General features: G+C 46.5%; 1 long non-coding RNA gene across 2 annotated transcripts in view; it reads left to right on the top strand.

The window, feature by feature from the left end:
- The window catches only part of LOC148477168 (uncharacterized), a 51,681-nt gene that overhangs the window by 20,625 nt on the left and 5,851 nt on the right, over positions 1-25,205 (top strand). Inside the window, exon 1 of one of the 2 annotated variants that reach the window (XR_015872544.1) lies at positions 24,709-24,819. The exons of the other annotated variant lie outside the window; for it this stretch is intronic. This is a non-coding gene — a long non-coding RNA (uncharacterized LOC148477168). Of the gene's footprint in view, positions 1-24,708; positions 24,820-25,205 lie in introns of those variants that run through there. 2 annotated transcript variants of the gene reach the window in all.

The raw sequence follows: 25,205 nt of genomic DNA, 5'->3' as shown, positions 1-25,205 counted from the left end.
TAAACATCTGGCTATTGTACTAGTGACTGGTCTATGTATATGTCGGGTCTCTTCCTCCTGTGTCCAATCGTCTTCCTCGCCCAGGGGGAGTGATTCTCCGCACCGGTAATACATAACATGTGTAATGACCTTGTCTATCTCTCCTGCAGAGCATCGCATTATAACAGTCTTATGTCTGCAGGCGAAGCGTCACTGACCTTTCCCAGGTTCTGTGTGTGTGATGGCTGTGTGCACAGTACTACTTCTCCTGGTTCCTAATCCAGATGTAACAGATAGTATTTTGATCTTATTCCTTTATACCAATGCACAGTGCAACTTCTATTCTTCTGTATGTTGTTTGGAGTTCTTAGTACAGTATGTGTTCCTACTGTGTACACACGGAAAAATGCACAGTATCACTTCTCTCCCTCTTAGTGTGTACACACGGACAAATGCACAGTATCACTTCTCTCCCTCTTAGTGCTGGATGCAGATCTCATTATATTTTTTATTAATTCTTTATATATGGACTTGTTTGTAATGCTGAATGTCTTTTGCGGAATCGGTTTATATTGTTTCCTTTGTGTGCGAACGCACAGTATCACTTCTCTTGTGCTACATCCGACGGATGCAATGAGCCGCGAGGTTCCGTCTGGATCTTGAGCACCAAAACTATGCGGATCGCATGGGCAGGAGAACATTGCTTGTTTCTGCTTACGTCCCATGGAGGTACCGGCACAAAACAAGCAGGATCTCCCAGTCTGATGGGGTTCAAATCCCGACAGGGAGAGTCCGACAGCTGGAGATCCCGGCGGACGTTGGTAAGTACCCTAACCCTCCTCCCCCTACCCTCCTTTAGGAGTGCCTAACCTCACCCCAGGGGTGCGTAAACCAAACCCCCTACCCACCCCCTAAACCTAACCCTCCCAGGGGGGTGCCTAGCTCTAACCTCCCCCCTAGTGCCTAACCACCCCTTCCCCTAGCCTAACCCTAACCTTCCCCGGGGAGGGGGGGGGTGCCTAAAAGAGTTCTACTTGCCCATCACAGGACGATCGGGATGGCGGGGGTTGGTCCTCCGGCGTCAATATTAAGATAGGCGTCTATCTTATGTCCCTTGTCGGGCAGATCCTGTCGGGATTTAGACGGCGGCATTGCGTCCGCCGGTCTATTAACTACATCCCCTCCCAGTCCTATAAACCTGATATGGACGCAGGCACACATTGCGCGAGGTTCCACTGCACGCTAGCGGCTAATTGACTCTGCGTTATTCTGCACCTCTGTAGCAGAACGTCTCTTGATTTGGAATTGATATTAAATAGAACTGTATTATTATTTGTACGGTGCTCCCATGTGCACCTCCCGCCATAGGCAGAGGCGGAAACTCTCCGAGAACTGTAAAGGCGCCATACACGGGGCGATTTCTATAAGATCCCAGCTCTCATACCATTTCCCTCGAAAATTCTTCCCAGGACATTCTGTACAGAAAAGCAACGATTGTACAAACGACCATACGATTAGTTGTATCTTAAACGATAGCAAATCGTTTAAGATATATCGTATGCATCAAATAACCACACGATGCATCCCCTCCTCCAATGGAAGGTGATGGCCAGGGACATCGTACATCAGCAAAAGTGCGAACGATATGTGTGTCACATCGTACACGATCGGTCGAAATCTTTCTGCAAAACCATTTGATCTACGATGACGATACAAGACGCCGGGGACCACATCGCTTTGTAATCGTGTATGAAAACACAACGTTTTATACGATTGGTCGTTACGATCCAACGAAAATGGCCATATCGTGTAATAAATTGTGCCGTCTATGGGGGCCTTAACTCTTTATGTCACCTACATGGAGAGCAGGAGGGCACAATCTGTCCAGTCCTATTATCGCATACACCATGGAATATTACTGGGCGGATTCAGAGCCTGATTTATTACCGATTTGCAACTGCGATTACGTGTTGCAACTGTGATTACGCAATTGTTTCGCGCATGCGTATACATTGCAGTGGGCGAACCGGTACTGCGATCGCAGTGCCTACGCAGACCCATTGCAGAGTTATTGACAGGAAGTGCCGTTTGTGGGAGGTGATTGGGGGGGTAGTCTGAGAAACGCAGGCGTGCCAGTGCGTTTTAACTCTGCTGCAGGGGCGTGCATAAATTATCCACTTGCGAGGCCTTACGCAGCCTGAGCATTCACAGTGTGCGACGAGGTTATCAATTCCTGAGTAAGGTCAGGGCTTGTGTAAGTGTGCGTGAGGCTGCGATGGTACTCTATTGTACCGATGGTTTCGCAGTCTTGCTAAACATTGTGTGTAAGGTAGGAATTGGTATGAAATACCGTCAGCCACATGGCCGGCGGTTCGATTCCCGTCAGCGGCAGCCTGACAGAAGCAGAGTGCGACGCAGCGGAAGCCCGACAGCGCTGGAAATCCCGATCGTGGATAGGTAAGTATCCACTAACCTAACCCCTAACCCTAACCCTCCTTAGGGGTGCCTAACCCTAACTTCCCCCCCAAGTGCCTAACCCTAATCCCCCCTCTAAGTGCCTATCCCTAACCACCCCCTTCCCCGCTGCCTAAGCCTAAGTCCCCCGGGGGGTGCCTAACCCTAACCTTCCCTCCCCCTAGCCTAACCCTAACCCTCCCGGGGGGGTGCCTAACACTAAGTCCCCCCCGGGAGCCCTAAACCTAACCCTCCCCCCCCGCGGCTGTCCGCTTGCGGCGCCCGGCATCAGTACGATCGTGATGCCGGGCGCCGGTCTCCCAGCATCGGGGAAATGCGGGCGTCTATATCTAGACGCCCGGCATTTCACCCATGCCGGGATAAGACAGTTGGGAAGCCGGCTGCCGGTATTTAGGCAGTCGGCTTCCCGATTGCCTCCCGTAAGGTAAGGTGGGTGTCCTTATGTTGTGTTTCGACGGCATAGCGATCGCAGTGGATTAGCATACTATCGCAGTGAGACTTTGTGTGTAATCGCTTTTGCAATCGCAGTTGCGATTGGTAGTGAAGCAGACCCTGAGTCATGTAACGTATATGGCGCAGCCCATCTCTCAGTCACTCCAGTGACATTTATCATGTCTGTAGACCTGTGCAGCAGACATTCGCTGTATCATCAATCAGAGTTTACTATATACAGCTATAAGCACAATGGGGGTCATTCAGACCCGGTGGTTAGCGCCGATGCGCTCGTAACGGGTCGATGGCCCCCCACAGAGCATGCGCATGACGGCACCGTCGTGCGCATGCGTGAGACCCGCTATGACCGACAGCGCTGGTCGTAGCGGGTCTCGATCCAAAGGGGGCGAGCTGTCGATGTTGATTGACAGCTCGCCCCGTTTGGAAGGCGGGCCGGGGGGGTGGCAGCCCAAACGGATGCGTTTCCATGGGAACGCCTGCCGTTTGGGGGAGGCCCCACTGACATCACTAGTGATGTCAGTGGAGAGCTTCCGGCTCAGACAGAGCCAGAAGCTCTCCGGGGCTTACGGCAAGTGAGACTCTACCCTAGGGTCTCGTCGTAAGCCCCGATGGTCGCGATGGTCTCTGACCATCGCGACCATCACCCGAGCGGTCGTTAGAGCTGTGGGTGTAAACCCACAGCCTAGCGACCGAAACAGAGGCGGGCGGTCAGGATGCAAGTGGCCGTCCAGTTTCTGAGCGACCACTTGCATCCTCCGACCGCCTCTGAATGAGGCCCAATGTGTGTGTGTGTGTGTGTGTGTGTGTGTGTGTGTGTGTGTGTGTGTATGTATGTGTATATATATATATATATAATATATGGGGCATTAGAGAGTTGTACATCTCATGTGAGGCGTTCTAGAGGCCACCATCTAGATTGCGCCAAGCGTGTCCTGCATCCAAGGACGTGTCTGGCAGCCACATGATCCTGAAGACTGTCCCATGTAGGGGGAGATCATTCTGCAGCTTCCTCCAATGATTTATGGTCCAGTGATAGAGACTACAGAGAAGTGCTGCTGTGTGATTGGCGGAGAAGATCTGGGAATGTACACTCAGGGGGGGACAAGTCTTACCATGTTCCTGAGATATGGAGCCCTGGGTGATGGGCACTGATAGGACCATTCTGTGTCCCTTCATCTGAGGCCGGGGAGTGGGGAGACGGGACCTGAGATATGGAGACCTGGGTGATGGCACTGATCAGACCATTCTGTGTCCCTTCATCTGAGGCTGGGGAGTGGGGAGATGGGACCTGAGATATGGAGACCTGGGTGATGGGCACTGATAGGACCATTCTGTGTCCTTCATCTGAGGCCAGGGAGTGGGGAGACGGGACCTGAGATATGGAGACCTGGGTGATGGGCACTGATCGGACCATTCTGTGTCCCTTCATCTGAGGCCAGGGAGTGGGGAGACGGGACCTGAGATATGGAGACCTGGGTGATGGCACTGATCAGACCATTCTGTGTCCCTTCATCTGAGGCTGGGGAGTGGGGAGATGGGACCTGAGATATGGAGACCTGGGTGATGGGCACTGATAGGACCATTCTGTGTCCTTCATCTGAGGCCAGGGAGTGGGGAGACGGGACCTGAGATATGGAGACCTGGGTGATGGGCACTGATCGGACCATTCTGTGTCCCTTCATCTGAGGCCAGGGAGTGGGGAGACGGGACCTGAGATATGGAGACCTGGGTGATGGCACTGATCAGACCATTCTGTGTCCCTTCATCTGAGGCTGGGGAGTGGGGAGATGGGACCTGAGATATGGAGACCTGGGTGATGGGCACTGATAGGACCATTCTGTGTCCTTCATCTGAGGCTGGGGAGTGGGGAGATGGGACCTGAGATATGGAGACCTGGGTGATGGGCACTGATCGGACCATTCTGTGTCCCTTCATCTGAGGCTGGGGAGTGGGGAAATGGGACCTGAGATATGGAGCCCTGGGTGATGGGCACTGATCGGATCACTCTGTGTATGGGGGGGCGAGGGGTCACCTCTCTGTCGGTGTCACTCTTTGATGTCCAGTCATGTTTGACCTTAAGTCTTCTGTTACTTGGCAGTCAGCTGTCACTGCACATCCTGGCCTGGGGCATTCTGCCAGTGCTATAAATAGTGGTCAGGGGTCTTACAGACCAGTGTGCTAGGAAAGGACGATTACTTGGCAAAATAAGCAGTTTTACCTGATATATAGCCCACTGTTTGCTGATTTTTGTCCAGGTATTCCAATGTATCTAGAGCCTATATACTAACTAATGTCTATAGAAGCTGCTCCTCGCGTCACTGTGTGTGTGACGAGATATTTATACCCACTGCGCGGTGAGAATAATGACCGCGGTATTCCATAGAGCAGCGCTGTGTATTTATTGCTTTTTAATAAGATGGCGACATCTCATTTATTATATATACCCATCGCCGACATACAGTGCACGGAGGCACTTTGTGAGTTACTGAGGCATGAGGCACAACAGGTGTTATATGTCCATGATGACAATAGTTACTATTACATTAATAGGCTACAATCTCATGAATGTTGTTTCAGCTCACAAAAAGTGTGCCGCCTTGTGCCTCGTACCTCGGTGACGTTACCGGTTTCTAATAATAAGGGCTGAGTTTGATTTCCACGCAGGTCAGTTTTTTTCTTTTTTTTACGGATCTTGTGTTTTTTTATTTAGCATTTCAGATGGAACTCACCAAGGACAGGGCTGGCGCGTTTGTGCGCTGATGGTGATAATGGCTATTTAACCAAACATATAGGTAGGGGCGGGGCGGTCTCAGTGAAGCGCAAAACTTGGCATATGGTCACATATCCGCATTTAGTTCTGTGTGCACAATGCCACTGTATTTGCGGCTGGCTTGCTGTCAATGTTGAATTAGTTTATTTATTCCCCTATATGTCTTGTTATCGTAGCCCTGCTCTGAGCGGTCACATAGATGTCAGTGCCAGGCCTGCGGATGAGATGCACAATCATGTGATCTGCGTGTGATAGACACTGGTTTACGAAACATGTCAGTTATGTCACAGTACAACCGCTCCATACATTGTTACTATAATCATCATATACTTATACAGTGATAGGACGCAGTGCTGTACAGAGGAGCTTACAGTCTGTGGGACTTATTTATGAACTACCAACAATCTATCAATGATTTTGTATCAGAGCTTATAGCAGTAATAAAGCACCGATTATCACTGCAATATAAATCCTGCAGAGGCTGCTGAGCGCTATTCAGTTCATTCCTAAATCCTGGCCGGGGGGTTACTTTGGTGCATCGCCAGGCCAATCTCTGCTCATATGTGCTGATATGTGCTTACACAGTATTTGTCACGTATGTTGCAGGATAAGAGTGGTTACATGCTGCATGTTGCAACATACAGGCTAGCAGTAACATGATGCAACCTACAGACTAGCAGTAACATACAGGCTAGCAGTAACAGGATGCAACCTACAGACTAGCAGTAACACGGTGCCACATACAGACTAGCAGTAACACGGTGCAATCTACAGACTAGCAGTAACACGGTGCAACATACAGACTAGCAGTAACACGGTGCAACATACAGGCTAGCAGTAACACGGTGCAACATACAGACTAGCAGTAACATGGTGCAACATACAGGCTAGCAGTAACACGGTGCAATCTACAGGCTAGCAGTAACACGGTGCCACATACAGACTAGCAGTAACACGGTGCCACATACAGACTAGCAGTAACACGGTGCAATCGACAGACTAGCAGTAACACGGTGCAACATACAGGCTAGCAGTAACACTGTGCAATCGACAGACTAGCAGTAACACGGTGCCACATACAGACTAGCAGTAACACGGTGCCACATACAGACTAGCAGTAACACGGTGCCACATACAGACTAGCTATAACATGGTGCCACATACAGACTAGCAGTAACACGGTGCAACATACAGACTAGTGGTAACACGGTGCCACATACAGACTAGCGGTAACACGGTGCCACATACAGACTAGCGGTAACACGGTGCCACAGACTAGCAGTAACACGATGCCACATACAGACTAGCAGTAACACGGTGCCACATACAGACTAGCAGTAACACGGTGCCACATACAGACTAGCAGTAACATGGTGCAACATACAGACTAGCAGTAACATGATGCCACATACAGACTAGCAGTAACACTGTGCAACATACAGACTAGCAGTAACACTGTGCAACATACAGACTAGCAGTAACATGGTGCAACATACAGACTAGCAGTAACATGATGCCACATACAGACTAGCAGTAACACTGTGCAACATACAGACTAGCAGTAACACTGTGCAACATACAGACTAGCAGTAACATGATGCCACATACAGACTAGCAGTAACATGATGCCACATACAGACTAGCAGTAACATGATGCCACATACAGACTAGCAGTAACATGATGCCACATACAGACTAGCAGTAACACTGTGCAACATACAGACTAGCAGTAACACGGTGCAACATACAGGCTAGCAGTAACACGGTGCCACATACAGACTAGCAGTAACATGATGCCACATACAGACTAGCAGTAACACTGTGCAACCTACAGACTAGCAGTAACACGGTGCAACCTACAGACTAGCAGTAACACGGTGCAACCTACAGACTAGCAGTAACACTGTGCCACATACAGACTAGCAGTAACATGATGCCACATACAGACTAGCAGTAACACTGTGCCACATACAGACTAGCAGTAACATGGTGCCACATACAGACTAGCAGTAACATGGTGCCACATACAGACCAGCGGTAACATGGTGCCACATACAGACTAGCGGTAACACGATGCCACATACAGACTAGCGGTAACACGATGCCACATACAGACTAGCGGTAACACGGTGCCACATACAGACCAGCGGTAACAAGGTGCCACATACAGACCAGCGGTAACATGGTGCCACATACAGACCAGCGGTAACATGGTGCCACATACAGACTAGCGGTAACATGATGCCACATACAGACTAGCAGTAACATGATGCCACATACAGACTAGCAGTAACACGGTGCCACATACTGACTAGCGGTAACATGATGCCACATACAGACTAGCAGTAACACGATGCCACATACAGACTAGCAGTAACATGGTGCCACATACAGACTAGCAGTAACACACAGACCAGCAGTAACATGGTGCCACATACAGACTAGCAGTAACACACAGACCAGCAGTAACATGGTGCCACATACAGACTAGCAGTAACACACAGACCAGCAGTAACATGGTGCCACATACAGACCAGCAGTAACATGATGCACCCATTACAACCATTCGTGTTAAACAAATGGAAGTAATATGTTATTCGTCGCTGTGGTTTATTGCGCGTTTCTTGCACATTAATAGATCACCGCAAAATCCATATAGCCCCAGTCGCCCCTCTCAGCCTCTGCAGCTGGGTCCGGAAACACACAGCACAGAAGTTCTGCTATTACTCTGTAGAGAAATGTGATACTATGGGCCCCCCCATGCGGCCTTCCGCTCCCCCTCCCCCAATAACAGAATGGTAGAGATGCCGGCCCTCCGTTCTGCATTCTTCAGCCTCTCAATGTGGATCTTCCTTGGAAAAATGGAAACTGCTGACTTTAACACATGTATGGCCACATATATATTAACACATTCACATCATGGCCACTGGAGCTTACAATCTAATGATCACACACGCACACATCAGGGCCAGTATTCCTATCGGTGTGCGGGGAGAACACAATAAGTAAGTACTCCATACAGATTGCACTTTGGCCAGTATTGATCCCAGGTCTCAGGTTATACGGTGATCTCCGCCTGTGATCTGTATCCGGATGATGAGGGTGTAGATTGTGGGCGATATCCAATAACAGATACTGAAGGATAAAGGTCACATTATGTAGCAATCTTCAAAGGCGATTGTTCTAGGACCTGCAACTTTCTCCAAACTTTCAGACCCAGGGGCATATGTATCAAAGCTTGATATGAGATAAAACTGTGAGATATGTATCACCAACCAATCAGCTCCAAACTATCATTACATAAACACAGCCTGCAAAATGTAAGTTAGAAGCTGATTGGTTGGTGATATATATCTCACAATTTTATCTCACATCAAGCTTTGCTACATATGCCCCCCAGTGTCCACCGCCGCGACGCTGATGCCAGAGTACTTCCAGCATCCTTACCTCCCCCGCCAGACTATCGGGGGACCCACAAATTTTGTGTGTTCTAGAAACATCTTTCTTATGAAGCGGTTGGGGTGCGGACTTGATGAAGCGAATCGCGTGATAACGGGCCCCTGGCATTGTCCCTTGGACCTCGGAGGGAATGTCCAAATAATAGGCAGAGTATTGTACAGAATAAAACTTCCATTAGATAAAGTGCAGGTCTGATATATGAGCTATCCATTGCATGAGCAGGTCGTCTTAGCACATGGTGAAAAGTGAAACGGGTATTACTGCAGAAAACACACATTAAGGTGTTCTACGCCGGTGGTATCAGCGCTATGTCCGGCGGTATTTCTTGCCGGTGGTAAGATCTCGCTTTGCACGGGGAGAGCCTATCTAACAAGTATCGCTGAATTCTTTCTCTTTTCGCCATCCCAAGCCTTCCTGTGCTAACCCTTGCCGCCAGTCAGCAGCGCTCATCGCTTCAGAGTTTTTGTTGATAAATGATGGCGAGAGGAGTTAATTTTTATCACCACGTTCAGCTACGATTGAAAATAAGTATTTTCGGCAGGCTATTAATAAATAAGACCCCTTTTACTCTCTTCAGGTGATCTAGGGCTGAGTATAATCATTTGCTGCCTCCAATAGGTCAGGGCTACAATTTATCTCCCAAATATAATAGAGTGCGCCTACAGTATCTCAGCATTAAGCAGCATTTATCTGGTATAGCCAGATACAGTATCATAGCCAGTAAGTAATGAATCAGCCGGGCTGCGGGGTTTCCTGTTACATTTCGGAGGTCAAATCTGCTTCCTTCCCCAGACACAGAACATATCCTCTGAGAGGGCTGCTGCGTCCTCATAAACCCTGTTTACTGCTGAGATATTGTACATGCAGATAATAGTTTATATAGTCATAAGACATTCATATACTTTACCATCTGCATTAGGTTATATAGCCGTATATCATTCATATACCTTACCATCTGCATTAGGTTATATAGCCGTATATCATTCATATACCTTACCATCTGCATTAGGTTATATAGCCGTATACCATTCATATACCTTACCATCTGCATTAGGTTATATAGCCGTATATCATTCATATACCTTACCATCTGCATTAGGTTATATAGCCGTATATATCATTCATATACCTTACCATCTGCATTAGGTTATATAGCCGTATACCATTCATATACCTTACCATCTGCATTAGGTTATATAGCCGTATATCATTCATATACCTTACCATCTGCATTAGGTTATATAGCCGTATATATCATTCATATACCTTACCATCTGCATTAGGTTATATAGCCGTATACCATTCATATACCTTACCATCTGCATTAGGTTATATAGCCGTATATCATTCATATACCTTACCATCTGCATTAGGTTATATAGCCGTATACCATTCATATACCTTACCATCTGCATTAGGTTATATAGCCGTATATCATTCATATACCTTACCATCTGCATTAGGTTATATAGCCGTATACCATTCATATACCTTACCATCTGCATTAGGTTATATAGCCGTATAGCATTCATATACCTTACCATCTGCATTAGGTTATATAGCCGTATACCATTCATATACCTTACCATCTGTATTAGGTTATATAGCCGTAGCTCATTCATATACCTTACCATCTGCATTAGGTTATATAGCTGTATATCATTCATATACCTTACCATCTGCATTAGGTTATATAGCCGTATATCATTCATATACCTTACCATCTGCATTAGGTTATATAGCCGTATATCATTCATATACCTTACCATCTGCATTAGGTTATATAGCCGTATATCATTCATATACCTTGCCATCTGCGTTAGTTAATATAGCCGTGTACCATTCATATACCTTACCATCTGCATTAGGTTATATAGCCGTATATCATTCATATACCTTACCATCTGCATTAGTTTATATAGCCATATATCATTCATATACCTTACCCTTCTGCATTAGTTTATATAGCCGTATATATAATTTATATACCTTACCATCTGCATTAGGTTATATAGCCGTATATATCATTCATATACCTTACCATCTGCATTAGGTTATGTAGCCGTATATCATTCATATACCTTACCATCTGCATTAGGTTATATAGCCGTATATCATTCATATACCTTACCATCTGCATTAGGTTATATAGCCGTATATCATTCATATGCCTTACCATCTGCATTAGGTTATATAGCCGTATATCATTCATATACCTTACCATCTGCATTAGGTTATATAGCCGTATATCATTCATATACCTTACCATCTGCATTAGGTTATATAGCCGCATATCATTCATATACCTTACCATCTGCATTAGGTTATATAGCCGTATATCATTCATATACCTTACCATCTGCATTAGGTTATATAGCCGCATATCATTCATATACCTTACCATCTGCATTAGGTTATATAGCCGTATATCATTCATATACCTTACCATCTGCATTAGGTTATATAGCCGTATATCATTCATATACCTTACCATCTGAATTAGGTTATATAGCCGTATATCATTCATATACCTTACCACCTGCATTAGGTTATATAGCTGTATATCATTCATATACCTTACCATCTGTATTAGGTTATATAGCCGTATATCATTCATATACCTTACCATCTGTATTAGGTTATATAGCTGTATATCATTCATACACCTTACCATCTGCATTAGGTTATATAGCTGTATATATCATTCATATACCTTACCATCTGCATTAGGTTATATAGCCGTATATCATTCATACACCTTACCATCTGCATTAGGTTATATAGCCGTATATCATTCATACACCTTACCATCTGCATTAGGTTATATAGCCGTATATCATTCATATACCTTACCACCTGCATTAGGTTATATAGCTGTATATCATTCATATACCTTACCATCTGTATTAGGTTATATAGCCATATATCATTCATATACCTTACCATCTGTATTAGGTTATATAGCCGTATATATCATTCATATACCTTACCATCTGTATTAGGTTATGTAGCCATATATCATTCATATACCTTACCATCTGCATTAGGTTATATAGCCGTATATATCATTCATATACCTTACCATCTGCATTAGGTTATATAGCCGTATATCATTCATATACCTTACCATCTGCATTAGGTTATATAGCCGTATATCATTCATATACCTTACCATCTGCATTAGGTTATATAGCCGTATATCATTCATATACCTTACCATCTGCATTAGGTTATATAGCCGTATATCATTCATATACCTTACCATCTGCATTAGGTTATATAGCCGTATATCATTCATATACCTTACCATCTGCATTAGGTTATATAGCTGTATATCATTCATATACCTTACCATCTGTATTAGGTTATATAGCTGTATATCATTCATATACCTTACCATCTGCATTAGGTTATATAGCCGTATATCATTCATATACCTTACCATCTGCATTAGGTTATATAGCCGTATATCATTCATATACCTTACCATCTGCATTAGGTTATATAGCCATATATCATTCATATACCTTACCATCTGCATTAGGTTATATAGCTGTATATATCATTCATATACCTTACCATCTGCATTAGGTTATATAGCCGTATATCATTCATACACCTTACCATCTGCATTAGGTTATATAGCTGTATTTCTACTTCAGGGTCCATAGGGTATCCACAGGATACCTTGGGGTATAGGCGATGGCGGCAGACATCCAGGCACCACAGAGTTAAATTTTCAGCCTCCCAGGATGCACTGGGGTCCCTCTCCTATACCCCGCCCCCGAGCCTCAGGCCACTCAGTTTTCGTAGGTGCCTGGCCGGACCAGTCGCACCGTACAGAGGGGGGTCTTTTTAAGGCCCCTGAATATTTCTTCGCAGCTGTGGCTGCACAACTAGAGTGCTCCAGCATAGGACAGTCAGTATTGACATCCATGCTGTCACTCCTACACCCCGCCGGTACCAGAACGCCGGTACCGATCCGGGGATGCTGGTAGGTAGCTGGGGTCACAGCTAGCGGTGATCCCCGGCTACCTGGACTGTGGCCGGATGCATGGGGAACAAGGTAAGCGGCGGGGTCCCGCGGTGGGCACCCGCCGGTAACACAGTCCTGTTTGGTCCCCAGGCAGGGGGCTCCCTGGGGACCGGCTGCGCGTGGGGCCAGGTACTGATCCTGCGCCTTCCACTAGACCACCAGGGACAGCGGGCCGTAGCATGTGCGGTACAGCTCGGCGTCCCAGGGGTTGATAGCACGCCAGGGGAGAACGCCTTCCCTGTCTCACAGCCGGCGTCTCCCCCGCTGCACAGTGCCATTCCACAGCGGTCTGAGCGGGCTGTGTCAGCGCTCCTCCCCCGGGCCCGCCTTCTCTCTGCTCCTCGGTGGCCATTTTCTCACTACATGTGCTGGGAATGACAAACGCTGCTGGAAGGTGATACAGGTGCCATTGCGGTCCGGGTCCCCCGCATACCTCTCCTTCAATTAAGGTCAGTTTATGCAGCACTGTTTCCTACCAGGCTCTGGTCTGTGTAGTTGATTGCAGTGCCTGTAATGCAGGATGTTATCTGTGCATTGTATGTGACTTAAATGCTAGCGCTGTTTGCCTGTACTTTCATTTCTGACTGTCAGCCTTTTCCTATCCCTGTTCTTCTGCTACAGCCCTTGCGGTGCGGTGTCGCAGGGTGTTTATTACCTCACAGTAAACGTGGTTTTTCTGTGTGGGAGGTCACATACGCTCCGTTCACACTCCTCATGTCGGAAAGTGAACGAGGATATCCTCTTCCAGCTATAATGTACTGATATCATGTGCAGTTAGCGGAGGGATATGTAGACACTGAGGGTTTATGGAGGGCATGTTGTATTATATATCACGCCCCATTTCTGTCACTGTGCCTGCACAAAAAAGGGGACCGCCCTCGGCTGGCTAAGATGCTTACAGCCTTTGTGGGCAACGCCCCCTGCGTTTCCCCATAGGGGTTATCGCAGCCTGTGGTGGTCTCATCACATGCAGGGGTCCCTGGACAGTTGATGGTACCCCAGTGTATCCTGTTTTTGGCCCCCCCAGGTCTCGCAGGAGCCTGTGTGGGTGAATTTATTGTCCAAATGGTATAGCACCTGATGGACGTTTTACAGGGGGAGTCACCATTTCGGCCTTCTAAACGGCCTTTTGGGTCTCAGACGGGTAAAGACATGACGTCTGATGACGGTGACATTATTGACTTTTTCAGACACGAGCCCCTTAGTGCAAAGGAGTCGTAGTCTGGGTCTAAAGTCTATATACCTGGCCTTCTACGGGCAGTCCGTGCGGCTTTGGTTATTACATATCCCCCGTGGCTAAATCCAAATATGCCTTCTTTAAGGATAAGGGTGTTGCCACTGTAATTCCTCTATCTGGTCAGGTGGATCATTTTAGAGGAGGCGTGGAAAATCCGGGTAAGCGGTTCCAGCCTCAAAAACGGTTGACCTTTTGCATACCCCTTTTGCGGATAATTACATTTCCGAATGGGAGTTACCTTTACGGGTAGATTCTCATGTTACACGCCTAGTGAGGAGTGCTACGTTGCCCTTGCCCTCCAGGTCCTCTTTGAAGGAGGTTCCAGATTGCAAGGTGCAAATATATCTAAAATCCAATATTCCCTTGCTGGAGGGGCTTCCAGGCCGGCTATGGCCGTGTGCTGGGGGGCCAGAGCCATGGAACACTGAGTAGGTAACTGGATCTCTGCACACTGACTCTCCAGCAGAGCAGGTGGATAGTGGCAAATTCTCAGAGACTTTGCCACGTTCATAATGAGACGGTCTTACATATAGCCTACTCCTTTCCAGAATCTCCTCGGCAGCAGTAGCGGCTTGCCGCTCCCTGTGGTTGCGCTCTTGGAAAGCGGACGCAGATTCCATTTGGAATGCTTTGCCTTTTACAGGAGAAGTCCTGTTTGGCCCTCGTCTGGACGCAATTGTGGCCCTGCAGGCAGCAGCTACGTCTGCGTGTCTGCCATCGGCTACAGTCCCATCAGGGTCTGGGACTTTGTCTTTTCGGCCCTGTGAGGCCAGGGTAAGTCTAAAATACAGCTTTCCAAGACAGTCAGTAGCCAGGAAATCTGCTCAGCCATAAGAACAGGCTTGGAGTACAAGACGTCCTACTCCCAAGTTGGACTATAAGCCTTCAGCCTCACGGGACGGGCCTCCTCTCGGGAGCCCCCAGAGTTGGAGGCCGGCTTCTCCAGTTCGCCCAGTGCTGGTGTCTGACCACCACGGACACTGGGGTAAGAGAAGTATTTTCTTGAAGGTATGTCCTTTCCTCCCGGTAAAAGCCTCCCAGAAGGTTTTTCGTTACAGGTCATTCTGTCAATTCAGGACTAGGCCCTGTAATTTTTGAGGGTGTTACACTCTATGCTCCAGGCAGGAGTTATAGTACCTATTCCGTTGCCTCAAAGGGGAACGAGGTATTACTCCATCCTCTTTCTGGTACAGACACCCAATGGGTCTTACCAGGACATTCTCAACCTCGAATCCTTCAACAAATTCTTAAGGGTTCCTCGGTTCGGGAGGGGGACCCTGCATTCCATCATTCAATGGAGCCTGGGAATTTTGTGGTGTCGTTGGATATATTCAGGGTGACTACCTGAATATCCCTCTTTTCTTAGCACACCAGTGTTTTCCTCAGGTTTGCAGTGGTCGATAAGCATTTCCAGTTTCTGGCATTGCCCCTTGGTCTGGCCTCCGCGCCTCACGGTTTACCAGGGTCATGGTAGTTATGGCAGCCCACCTGCGGATGCAGGGGGTCCGCTTGTTACCCTATCCGAGTGACCTCCTGTTGTTACACGGTCTCCAGAGATACTTCAGTGCCATATGCAACGGACAATATCTGTGTTGCTACGTTAGGGCTGACTGATTAACTGGAAATGTTCCTTTCTGATTCTTCACAGAGGATGCTCCATATCCCAACATCTGAGGATCTTTGTGATTGAGGAAAAGATCTCTGCATTACAGGCAAAGGTACGCAGATGCCTGCAGAGTCGCCGAGTGTCTATTCACTTGGCAATGTGGTTCCTGGGTTCCAGGATGTCGCTGTTCGACATGGTGGAGAGTACCCAGCTTCACTCTAAAGAACTTGATCCTCTCCGGATGGGATGGGTTGCCCCATAGGATAAAGTCAATAGGCTTTCCCCGGAGGTTTGTCTCTCTCTGGCCTGGTGGCTGCAGAAAGCTCACCTAAACAAGGGGCACCCCCTTTGGGATTGCGGACAGGGTCCTTCTGACGACGGACGCCAGTATCCGTGGCTGGGAAGCATGACTGGTCCACACTTGTTCCAGGGCAGGTGGACACCAGTAGTTTTTGCGCTTCCCATAAACATCTGAGAACTCTGAGCAGTATTCAGGGTTCTCCAGCATGCAGGACAGGTCCTCCACGGAAATACCGTGCAGGTACAGTCTGACAACGCCATCATGATGGCTTATGTAAACCACCTAGGAGGTTCCCGAAGTCAGGCGACACTAACAGTGGTGTCCCGAATTCTGGCTTGGGTGGAAGGCTATATCCCTGCTATCATCGGCAGTGTTCATTCAGGAATCCTCAGCTGGAAAGCAGGCTTTCTCAGCCGTCAAGACGTGCATTCAGGGAAATGTCCTCTTTATCAGGAGGTGTTCAATCTTCTGGTGAACAAGTAGAGCCTTTCAGAGATGAGACTCTTCTGATAGACGTAGGCAGGTCCAGTGGACTTTCCAAGTTGTGTACCTCGTCCCTCCGTTATCCCTTCTTCCTCCAGTAATAGCAAGAAGGAGGCACGCTCCTGCTGATAGCTCCAGCGTAGGCCAGATGGCACTATTACTCAGATCTTCGGAGCCTCTCAGTTAACACTCCGAAGCTGTTGCCTCTACGCCCGGACCTGCTGTCTCAGGATCCTGGCTGATACCCAGACCTGGGTTGTCTGTGGTGGAGACTGCCCTCTTAAGGTCTAGGAGTTTTTCCAGCTCTATAGTTAACAGGGGCTCTGTCCATGCTAAGAGCTCGGAAGTTTTTATCTGCAAGAATTTACCATTAGGTATGGTATACTTTCTTTCAGGTGTCGCCCTAGAGGCTAGGCTCCTCGGGTATTCCGGATATCCAGAGGTTGGCTTTCCTACAGGTGGGCTTAGATAACGGTCTTCGCCTTGCTTACCTCAAGGTGCAGGTTTCTGCCCTGTTAGTATGGTTTCAGTGTAGGATTGCTACTCTTCCTGATGTCCGCACCTTTGTGCAGGGTGTACGTTATATTCAGCATCCCTTTGTTCCACCTGTGGCTCCTTGGGATTTGGCTGTGGTCCTTAGGGCTCTCTGAGGACCGCCATTTGATCCACTGGGCTCAGTGGATTTCAAATGGCTTACGGCTAGGACTGTATTCCTTCTGGCTCTTAATTTGGCCAGTAGGATCTCAGAATGGGAGGCTCTGTCATGTAGACCTCCCTTTTTCTCATCTTTCCTAGGAACAGGGCAGTGCTTGCCTTTACTTCCCCAGTCCTGTCTGCTGGTGAGGGCTATTTGGCTGTGGTACGGGCGCTATGAATTTAAGTTGACCGTACCAGTCCATTTAGGAAATCAGACTCTCGGTTTTGTCCTTTCTGGTTTCCATAAAAAGGGTTGGCCTGCCACTACGCTAACTTTGGCAGGATGGATTCACAGGTCTTCCTGTTCCATCCTCTATTAAAGCTCTTCCACTAGGTCTGTGGGTCCTTCGTGGACAGCTCGACGTGGCGCTTCAGCGGTGATTGGCAGCCACATGGTCATCTGTCCATATTTTTGGTAAGGTATTATGCTTTTGATACCTTCGCCTCTCAGGATGCTTCCTTTCGGTGGCGGATTCTCCTTACAGCACAGGAGCGTCCCCACCCTTAAAGGATACTGCTTTGGGACATCCCCAAGGTATCCTGTGGATACCCTATGGACCCTGAAGTAGAAAATATGAGATATGGTAAGAACTTACCCTTGTTATTTCTATTTCTACGAAGTCCATAGGGTTCCACAGGACTCCCGCCCTGTCGCACCTGTACTGCAGATGGGCTTTGATCTGGTCACCGGTTTCTCCGTCTCCTTCTGGTGAGAATGTGATTCTTGTGTGTTCCAGACTGTCTTCTCTCTCTTTTTTGCTCCTGCTCCGGCCTATGGCTTGTTACGAAACTGAGTGGCCTGAGGCTCGGGGGCGGGGTATAGGAGAGGGACCCCAGTGCATCCTGGGAGGCTGAAAATTTAACTCTGTGGTTCCTGGATGTCTGCCGCCATCGCCTATACCCCAAGGTATCCTGTGGAACCCTATGGACTTCGTAGAAATAGAGATAACAAGAGTAAGTTCTTACCATATCTCATATTATATCATTCATATACCTTACCATCTGCATTAGGTTATATAGCCGTATATATCATTCATATACCTTACCATCTGCATTAGGTTATATAGCCGTATGTCATTCATATACCTTACTATCTGTATTAGGTTATATAGCTGTATATCATTTATATACCTTGCCACCTGTATTAGGTTATATAGCCGTATATCATTCATACACCTTACCATCTGCATTAGGTTATATAGCTGTATATAATTCATATACCTTACAATCTGCATTAGGTTATATAGCCGTATATCATTCATATACCTTACCATCTGCATTAGGTTATATAGCCGTATATCATTCATATACCTTACCATCTGCATTAGGTTATATAGCCGTATATCATTCATATACCTTACCATCTGCATTAGGTTATATAGCCGTATATCATTCATATACCTTACCATCTGCATTAGGTTATATAGCCGTATATCATTCATACACCTTACCATCTGCATCAGGTTATATAGCCGTATATCATTCATATACCTTACCATCTGCATTAGGTTATATAGCTGTATACCATTCATATACCTTACCATCTGCATTAGGTTATATAGCTGTATACCATTCATATACCTTACCATCTGCATTAGGTTATATAGCCGTATATCATTCATACACCTTACCATCTGCATTAGGTTATATAGCCGTATATCATTCATATACCTTACCATCTGCATTAGGTTATATAGCCGTATATCATTCATATACCTTACCATCTGCATTAGGTTATATAGCCGTATATCATTCATATACCTTACCATCTGCATTAGGTTATATAGCCGTATATCATTCATACACCTTACCATCTGCATTAGGTTATATAGCCGTATATCATTCATATACCTTACCATCTGCATTAGGTTATATAGCCGTATATCATTCGTATACCATACCATACGCATTAGGTTATATAGCCGTATATCATTCATACACCTTACCATCTGCATTAGGTTATATAGCCGTATATCATTCATATACCTTACCATCTGCATTAGGTTATATAGCCGTATATCATTCATATACCTTACCATCTGCATTAGGTTATATAGCCGTATATCATTCATATACCTTACCATCTGCATTAGGTTATATAGCCGTATATCATTCATATACCTTACCATCTGTATTAGGTTATATAGCTGTATATCATTTATATACCTTATCATCTGCATTAGGTTATATAGCCGTATATCATTCATATACCTTACCATCTGCATTAGGTTATATAGCTGTATATCATTCATATACCTTACCATCTGCATTAGGTTATATAGCCGTATATCATTCATATACCTTACCATCTGCATTAGGTTATGTAGCCGTATATCATTCATATACCTTACCATCTGCATTAGGCTATATAGCTGTATATCATTCATATACCTTACCATCTGCATTAGGTTATATAGCCGTATATCATTCATATACCTTACCATCTGCATTAGGTTATATAGCGGTATATCATTCATATACCTTACCATCTGCATTAGGTTATATAGCCGTATATATCATTCATATACCTTACCATCTGCATTAGGTTATATAGCCGTATATCATTCATATACCTTACCATCTGCATTAGGTTATATAGCCGTATATCATTCATATACCTTACCATCTGCATTAGGTTATATAGCCGTATATCATTCATATACCTTACCATCTGCATTAGGTTATATAGCCGTATATCATTCATATACCTTACCATCTGTATTAAGTTATATAGCTGTATATCATTTATATACCTTACCACCTGCATTAGGTTATATAGCCGTATATCATTCATATACCTTACCATCTGCATTAGGTTATATAGCTGTATATCATTCATATACCTTACCATCTGCATTAGGTTATATAGCCGTATATCATTCATATACCTTACCATCTGCATTAGGTTATATAGCCGTATATTATTCATATACTTTACCATCTGTATTAGGTTATATAGCCGTATATCATTCATATACCTTACCATCTGCATTAGGTTATGTAGCCGTATATCATTCATATACCTTACCATCTGCATTAGGCTATATAGCTGTATATCATTCATATACCTTACCATCTGCATTAGGTTATATAGCCGTATATCATTCATATACCTTACCATCTGCATTAGGTTATATAGCGGTATATCATTCATATACCTTACCATATGCATTAGGTTATATAGCCGTATATATCATCATATACCTTACCATCTGCATTAGGTTATATAGCTGTATATCATTCATATACCTTACCATCTGCATTAGGTTATATAGCTGTATACCATTCATATACCTTACCATCTGCATTAGGTTATATAGCCGTATATCATTCATATACCTTACCATCTGCATTAGGTTATATAGCCGTATATCATTCATATACCTTACCATCTGCATTGGATGAGTTGGAAGATTTAGGGGTCTGTGGGTCTGATCCACTACGGATCATTATTGCGATTGCACTCTGCGATTACGCACGTAGGTCCATTGCGAAAATATGCTAATGACTGCAATCGCAAAACTATTATACAGACGCCCATAGCCAGTATAGAGACGCCCACTACCGCTATCTCTCATCCGTATTACTGTGCAATCCTGCATTTATATCGGGAACATGGAGTACCATCGGCCCCTCGCACACAATTACAGCAGGTCTGACCTTACTCAGATATGGCTAACCTCGTCGCACGCAGTGAGTACTCAAGCTGCATATATCATCGCAGTGGCTTATTTATGCATATCCCTGTAATGGCGTTCAAACACACTGGCATGCCTGCGTTTCGACGAGTACCCCCCCTTCGTCAGCACCCCCAAATGCTCACTTCCTGTCAATCACTCTGCGAAGGGTCTGCGTGGTCTCTGTGAGTGTAACCTTCGAGCACTGAGATGCATACACGTGCGCAGTGCACAATAATCATTCGCCTGTGTGCGTAATCGCAATAGCGAACCAAAATGAATCCAGCCCTATGTACAAAAAACGCGGGAGTCCTGAGATTTTTTTTCAATGTACATTTTGCAATGATGATTACTTTACATGATTGATTCATTACATACTAGTGTAAAAGGCCACTAGTAGGTTGTATATGTTGATCACAGTAAAGCTTGAGATGCGGGATAGACATTCACATAAATATGTCAGCGGCAGTAAGCAACCTCTAAAACTTAGTAATGAAACAGATTTGTCCTGATACTCGTGGAAAGGGTGGTTACCACATGGATGTAATTTACAACCAGAAGTTACTTTGATAATTACCGCACCCCATATTGCTGAAGTTTGGCATTTCTTGTACACGCACATGTAATGCCCCAGGAGCAGTAACATTCTGCATCCACTCAGAGGATTTGGCAGCTGTTGCATCTTTTTTGTGCTCAGGGAGTACAGGAAAACATGTCTGGTCAAAGTGCTGCTTACTGTTACATCGTACAGCTCTCCCTGCCTCCTCCCAGTGGTTGTTTTGCTATAATGTGACCCCAGGGAGAAGGGCACGTATAGCATTAGCTGCACTCATCAGCTCTGTCTGTCACCTGTGCCTGCATCGGGCGACATTTATGTTACAACTGCGGCTGTATAACTGGTAAACAGATCAGCAACTTGTCCGGAGTCTAGTTCTGAGTGTTTAACAGATGTTTGCAGCGACCTGCAGTCCTGGCGTCAGGCCGCAGCGCGCCTCCCAATGTCTGTGGTGACAATTATTAGGCTGTAACTCCGCCACAAACGTCTCATTAGAGGCACAGAATGCAGCGACCATTGCCGAGGCCCAAATAAGGATCCTGCTCTATTCGCCCATTGTATATTATGTCACCGCATCTCCCAAGAGTTTCCAGCTGGTCAAGTTTTTGGGATTACCCTGTGTGAGATCATCTGGGATACAATGGGCAGTTTGTAATGCGTGCGCACACTGCAAGAATGCGGCTTTATGCGATAGGGACGAGTTGCATGACTGGATCTTATAACGTGTGCGTATATCATACATGTTCGTGGCCAATCAGATAACCTTATACGCAGCACCGAGTCAGTATCGTCATATTGTGACACGTTAAGCACATGGACCTGTGCGCATTGCTGGACAGTACTGATTATCCCGATATAAACCTCAATAAGACGTCGGTGAGCAGCGTTCCGGCTTTGGACATTTACCAGTACGGTCAAGTGATTATAAAGCAATTTTTGGTGCAGGGATGTTATATCAGATTACGTTTCGGGAACTCTGACCTAGAACATAGAACTCATTGGGGTCTATGTATGAAGAGTGGGAGAGAGTTACAGTAATAACCTGTCATTTTTCAAACACAGCCTGTAAAGTGACAGGAGCTGATTGGTTGGTAGTTTATCTCCATTCGCTTTATCTCTCTGCAAGGCTTAGTACATAGACTCCATTATATTATAATCATGCTGCCGAAAAATTACAGCTGGGATCTCATTCACCAACCAGTTATAAAGGCATCTTACATCGCATTTAGTTCATGCTGGTGACGTAAGTGGGGCACGCCATGCGTCAATACATATAATGACTTTATAAGTAATCTGTGCCGCTTTGGGGATGACCTGAGTTGCCCACGATATTATCTCCCTTTTATTATACAGATTGGCAGCATTGTGTTTATGTAATCAGCTTGTGTACACACGTTCCTCGCAGAACAAATCCTTATACTGATGTCTGCCAAAACCATGCAGGGTGTGGACGAGTCCTATAATACAAGTTGTATTCATCTTGGGCCTAACTGAAGCTGACGTCCCTTTCACCCAGTCTCCGTATAACGACAGAGCGACTTCTCCCATACAAAGCAGGGTGAGAGAGGTGATTGGGATGGGCAGGGGGTGAGTAAGTGACGTCACACCGTGTGCAGGTGATTGGGATGGGCAGGGGGTGTATAAGTGAGGTCACACCGTGTGCAGGTGATTGGGATGGGCAGGGGGTGTATAAGTGAGGTCACACTGTGTGCAGGTGATTAAGGTGGGCAGGGGGTGTATAAGTGACGTCACACCGTGTGCAGGTGATTGGGGTGGGCAGGGGGTGTATAAGTGAGGTCACACCGTGTGCAGGTGATTGGGATGGGCAGGGGGGTATAAGTGCGGTGATTGGGATTGGCGGGGTGTATAAGTGAGGTCATACCGTGTGCAGGTGATTGGGATGGGCAGGGGGTGTATAAGTGAGGTCACACTGTGTGTAGGTGATTGGGATGGGCAGGGGGTGTATAAGTGAGGTCACACCGTGTGCAGGTGATTGGGACGGGCAGGGGGTGTATAAGTGAGGACACACCGTGTGCAGGTGATTGGGGTGGGCAGTGGGTGTATAAGTGAGGTCACACCGTGTGCAGGTGATTGGGATGGGCAGGGGGTGTATAAGTGAGGTCACACCATGTGCAGGTGATTGGGGTGGGCAGGGGGTGTGTGAGGTCACATCGTGTGCAGGTGATTGGGATGGGCAAGGGCTGTATAAGTGAGGTCACACTGTGTGTAGGTGAGTGGGATGGGCAGGGGGTGTATAAGTAAGGTCACACTGTGTGTAGGTGATTAGGGTGGGCAGGGGGTGTGTAAGTGAGGTCACACCGTGTGCAGGTGATTGGGATGGGCAGGGAGTGTATAAGTGTGGTCACACCGTGTGCAGGTAATTTGAATGGGCAGGGTGTGTGTAAGTGAGGTCACACCGTGTGCAGGTGATTATGGTGGGCAGGGGGTGTATAAGTGTGGTCACACCGTGTGCAGGCGATTGGGATGGGCAGCGGTGTATAAGTGACGTCACCCCGTGTGCAGGTGATTGGGATGGGCAGGGGGTGTATAAGTGACGTCACACCGTGCGCAGGTGATTGGGATGGGCAGGGGGTGTATGAGTGATGTCACACACGTGCGCAGGTGATTGGAATGGGAGGGGGTGTACAGGAATTGGGATAGCAGGGCAGGAATCGGTTATGTCATGCTATGTTCAGGTAATTGGGGGTGCAGGGGGGATATCAGTGACATCACGTACAGGTGATTGGTGAGGGCAGAGAATGTCGGTGTTGTCACACAATTTACAGGTAATGGGGAAAGGTCAGGGGTATCAGTGACGTCACAGCAGAAACAGTTAATTAGGGTGGGTAGGAGCAGGAATGGGTGACGTCACACCATGTGCAGGTAATTGGGGGAAGTGGGAGCAGGTATCGGTGACGTCACACAATGTACAGGTAATTGGGGTGGGAGGGAGGGGGCAGGTCTGTGTCGGTGACGCGCTGGGGGGCTGCCCAGTAATCCTCTCTGAGCTGCTGTGAGGAGGAGGAGGAGGGGGCGGCTGGTGATGATGGCGAGCCTGGCAGAGAGGGGGGCAACCGCACCCGGACACCAGGTAACACTTCCCGGATTACCCCCCGTCCCCTGACACAGCTGCGCCGCCCATCCCCGTATATATAGCTGTATGTGATATTATTATTATAGGTGTCACATGATCCCGTATAATAAAGATCGCGCAGGGCCCCTCCTCCTCCTCCTGTGTACAGATATTATAGTTACCGGCCTCTTATATAATCACTCCTGTGTGTGTGTATATGTATATATATATATATATATATATATATATATATATATATATATATATATATATATATACATATATATATAATCTGGGGGAGGGGTGACCGGGGCATTCTGCATGTGACATGTGATGGTCATGTGTGTGTACAGATGGAGCCTCATACTATGGGCCGGCTGAGTCCCCCCCAGCTCCCCCCCTCT

Source organism: Taudactylus pleione, unplaced genomic scaffold (genome assembly GCF_031769625.1).
Source record: "Taudactylus pleione unplaced genomic scaffold, aTauple2 ptg000738l, whole genome shotgun sequence".
Taxonomy (NCBI): domain Eukaryota; kingdom Metazoa; phylum Chordata; class Amphibia; order Anura; family Myobatrachidae; genus Taudactylus; species Taudactylus pleione.
Note: the sequence above shows the minus strand (reverse complement) of the source record. Positions and strands in the feature narration are given on the sequence as shown.